At 40.1% G+C, this 4,861-nt stretch overlaps 1 pseudogene; it reads right to left on the reverse strand.

Annotated features, from left to right (window-relative positions):
• Nucleotides 1-1,704: 1,704 nt before the first annotated feature.
• LOC122915615 lies at nucleotides 1,705-3,573 on the reverse strand (annotated as a pseudogene).
• Nucleotides 3,574-4,861: the final 1,288 nt, after the last annotated feature.

Below are 4,861 nucleotides of genomic sequence, written 5' to 3' on the forward strand. Positions count from 1 at the left end.
ACTGACCTTCAGTAGGTGAATGGATATAGAAATTGTGGTACATTCAGACAGTGGAATATTATCCAGTGCTAAAAGAAATGAGCTAGTAAGCCCTGAAAAGATATGGAAGAACCTTAGTCAAAAGGAGATACCTGCATACTGAAGAATATCATATTCCCAGAATATGATATTCTGGGAAAGGCAAAACTATAGATACCAGGAATATATCAGCTATTGCCAGGGTTAGGTGAAAAGAGATAAATAAGCAGAATACAGAAGATTTTTAGGGCAGTGAAGCTACTCTGTATAATGCTATAAAAATGGATATCACTATACATTTGTCCAAACCCATACTGTATAGAACAGAACGTGAATTATGGACTTTGGGTGTTAATGACATACTAGTGTAGGTTCATCATTTGTAATAAATGTACCACTCTGGTGGAGGATATTGGTAAGGGGAGAGACTGATGTGTGGGGACAGGGAGTGGTATGGGAAATATCTGCACCTTCTGCTCCATTCTGGTGTGAACCTAAAACAGCTTTAAAATATGAAGTCTATTTATAAAAAAGTCATTTCCATATCAAAGGTCATCGAGATTTTCTTTTATGATATCTTGAAGGAATTTTATAGTTTTATGTTTTACATTGAAGTTATTTTTATGAAAATTGTTAGGTCTGTGTCTAGAATCAATTTTTTTTTTGGACATGGATGTCCAGATGTCCAATTGCTCCAGAAACTCTGTTGAAAAGACTCTGTTGCTCCTATCCCAAAGATCAGTTGGCTGTCTTTATGTGCGTGTATTTCTGGACTTTCTATTCTGTTGCATTGATCTGTGTGTCTTTTCTTTCATCAATGCCACTGTTTCAATTACTATAGCTTTCTAGTAAGTTTTGTTCTCTATGTTCTTCTCCAACATTGATTTGGCTATTCTGGATCTTTAACTTCTCCATATGAACTTTAGAATCAGTTTGTCAATATCCATCAAATACTTTGTTCTTACATTGATCGGGATTGCATTTAATCTTTAGATGAAGTTGAGCAGAATGGGTATCTTGAAAATATTAAGTCCTCCCATCCATGAACATGGGATGTATCTCTATTTGTTTAGTTCTCCTTTGATTTTTTTTAAAGATTTTATTTATTTGATATATATATAGAGACCACAAGTAGATAGAGAGGCAGGTAGAGGGAGGAGGGAAGCAGGCTCTCTGCTGAGCAGAGAGACCAATGCGGGGCTTGATCCCAGGACCCTGAGATCATGACCTGAGCCAAAGGCAGAGGCTTAACCCACTGAGCCACCCAGGCACCCCTCTTCTTTGATTTAAAACTGGTTGCTTTAATCAGCTTTATAGCTTTCTTTATATAGATCTTATACATATAATAGGAGATTTATACCTATTTTTCTTTTTTGAGGGGTGATAATGTACTTGGTCACGTCTTTTTAGTACACAGAAACATAATTGATTTTTTAAAGAAAAGTGTGGAATTTAATCTTTATTTACAGGACACTGCAAGATAGGAGATTCCACATAGAAATAAGAAACCCACCGAGAGGAGGAGCTTCATACAGTTTGTACAGTTTGGAACTGGTCAAGTAGAGTTTTGTTGTAAAAAGTGCTACAATAAAAAAGCACATTTAAAAAGAGTTCTTAGTAGAGAAACAGTAAGACAAACTTCTACCAGAGTACACAACAAACAACTTTCTCCCTCAGCTGTATAATCTAAAAGTTAAAGATCCCAGGAGTGCCATCCTGAACCTGGAACGTACAGCCTTCAGAGGTAGTTTCTGGACAACATTCTGATCTTCCCCTTCCTCTACAGAGAAATACTTCTCAATCAAGTTTAATGAAGCTTTGTATACAGACTCATTTTCATGGTTTTGTAGAGCCTTGATTTTTTTTAAGATTTTTTTTTTTTTTATTTGACAGAGAGAGATCACAAGTAGGCAGAGAGGCAGGCAGAGAGAGAAGGAAGCGGACTCCCTACTGTGCAGAGAGCCCGATGCGGGACTCGATCCCAGGACCCTGAGATCATGACCTGAGCCGAAGGCAGCGGCTTAACCCACTGAGCCACCCAGGCGCCCTAGAGCCTTGATTTTGTCCAAACCTTCACATTCTTCATTCATTATACTAAGTTTCTCAGTTTCACCTAGTTTCTCAGCAGCCTAAATGATGTTTGAAACAGCATCCAGAATAACCAGGATAATTTTGATATCCTTTGCAGTTAAGAGGTTCATCAATGTTTCTATTATGCCGTAATGAACGAGGTATACAATCTGTTCAACTGTCCCACCACTTGTATAGTTGGGTCACAGCCCAGACAGCTTTTTTTGTGTTTCTTAAAGTCTGCCTTAGAGAGAACACCAATGAAGAATGGGACTAATCCATGATTCACAACTTGCTGTAACTGGTCCTGGTGGCTGGCTGGGATGTTTGACGTTGTCCACGTGGCTTCCTTCTGAATATTAGTTTTGGGGTTCATTAGCAGGCTGGGAAAGACAGCAAGTGCTCCTGCATCTATTCAACCTGAGTCTGTTCATCTGTCCCAGTGACAATATTTCCTATGGCTCTTAGTGCAGGAGTCACAATGGGCAATTCAGTACCTCCTAGAAGCTTCACAAGCTGGGGCACAACTCCAGTTTTCACAACCATTTCAGTCTGTTCATTTGGACCAGCAGTAAGGTAGGAAATGGCCCAGGTATCTGCCAAGACTTCTGGATCATCGTGATGCAGGAGAATTAGGAAGGTAAGAAGGTAGGAAGTATCTGCTAAGATAGATAGGTAAGGAATTAAGGTAGGAAGAATCTGCTCAACAGCATCTAACGGGGGTGCAAGATTCTTGTTGCGACAAAGGTTTGAAAGTGTCCAAGTAAGGTTACATTAGTAGCCACATGCTAACAAAGACATATCAGGAACCACAAGGAGAGCCAAAAGCCGATCAACTGCACCATACTTGATAACCAAGTCTTGAAAAACTGAACCATCACCTGCAATGTTTCCTAGAGCCCATACAGCTTGTTCACTGATGTGGGCATAGGAAGATGCCAACAGAGAAATGAATTCTCGACTAGCAGCTCCATCTACCACAGCCTTGGTCTGTTCTGATGTCCCAGAAGCAATGTTAGTGAGAGCCCAAGCGGATTCAAACTGAATAGGACTACAGTTAGTTCTGCCCAAGAAGAACACAAATTTTGGAATCAAACCAACCCAGATTATGTTGTCTATGGAGGGGGGGGGGATGCTGCTTTTCCAGCGAAAGCAGTTTCCTAGCAGTTTGAGTAGCCTGGAGCTGGCTTTCCAAATTGTTGCTATTTATTACTTTGACAATGTCATCAACAGACCAATTTACAGTGCCCTGGTTGTTGCAGGTTTCCTGCAGTGGAGAGGTAGCATCATCGGGAAATGAGCTTATGTTTCTCCATTTCAGCATCCGGTCATCCTTCTTAACTTTCCTCAGCTCCACATTAACTTCTATTTGATGCCGCCTCATTTCTGTACTGTCTTTCCCCTTGTTCTTGAATCTGTTAAGGCGGGCAGCTGGTGAATTAGCATTCTCGTTGGTGGACATGGTTATGAGACAAAGGGAGAAAGCTACACAGCTGGCTCAGGCTTCCAGGGGAGGCGGTCCAGGACGCGCAGGCTGCGGGTCAGCTGCCCTCAAAACATCCACCATGGATCACCCATAATTGATTTTTTAATGTTGATTTTGTATCCTTGCTGGACATGCTTACTAACCCAGAGTTGCTTTTTTTTTTTAAAGTAGATTCTTTGGGATTTTCTAGGTAAACAATCACATCATCTGCAAATAAGGGAAGTTCTTTTTCTTCCTTTTAAACTTCCTTCCCTTCCCTTCCCTTCCCTTCCCTTCCCTTCCCTTTCTCCTTCTGTCCCTTCCATTCCATTCCTTCCTTCCTGTCCCTCTCTCTCCTACGATTTCTAGTACTATGTTGAATAAGAGTTGTGAGTAGGGACACCCTGCCTCAGTCCTTACCTTACGAAAAAAAAAAAAATCAGTCTTTCACCACTAAGTATAATGATAGCTACAGGGTTTTTTGTAAATGTTCTTCATCAAATTGAAGAAGTTGCCTCCTATTTCTAGTTTTCTGTGAGTTTGCATCATGAATGGGTGTTAGATTTGTCAGATGACTTTTCTGCATCACTTGATATGATCATGCAATTTTTCTTCTTTAATTTGTTGATGTGAGAGATTACAGTGATTGTTTTTCAAATGTTGAAACAGCTTTGCATGCCTGGAATAAAACCTTTTTAGTCATGGTATATAACTTTACACATTTGAAATTCTATTTGCCAAATTTTGCTCAGGATTCTTGCATTTAGATTCACGAGACATATTGGTCTGTAGTTTTTTTTTAAATGTACAATCTATCTGGTTTTGTTATCAAGGTAATAATGGCCTCATCAAATGAGCAGGGAAGTGTTTCATCTATTTTCTGGAAAAGATTTTTATGAGCGTGGTATTCCCATTAAAATGTGTTTGCTAACATTCTCTAGTGGGTGTGTTACTCATATATTTTACCTTTTCCTAAAACATCCAAGCTTTCTTCCTCCTTGCTTATACTCAGATAAAGGTCTTGGGTTCCTCTTTCATCTGATCTAAATCCCTCGAGCGTCTGCTGTGACAACTGGGACTCAAAGCCTCTGCCAACATGGACCAATGGCCTTGGGAAAGAGACTCCACATGCTTCTTTAGCTTTTTCAGCAAGCAGAGGCAGAACTGCCTAGTTCTCTTAGAGACCCTGCAGGGTTCAGCTTCCCTCATTGACCCAGAGAGATCTCTAGTGACCACTTCTGGTCAATATTCCATGAGCATGCAAACCTCTGCAAATTTTTAACAGTGATTATCTTAGGATGAAAACAC

This window comes from Neovison vison, chromosome 8 (genome assembly GCF_020171115.1).
Source record: "Neovison vison isolate M4711 chromosome 8, ASM_NN_V1, whole genome shotgun sequence".
Lineage (NCBI taxonomy): Eukaryota > Metazoa > Chordata > Mammalia > Carnivora > Mustelidae > Neogale > Neogale vison.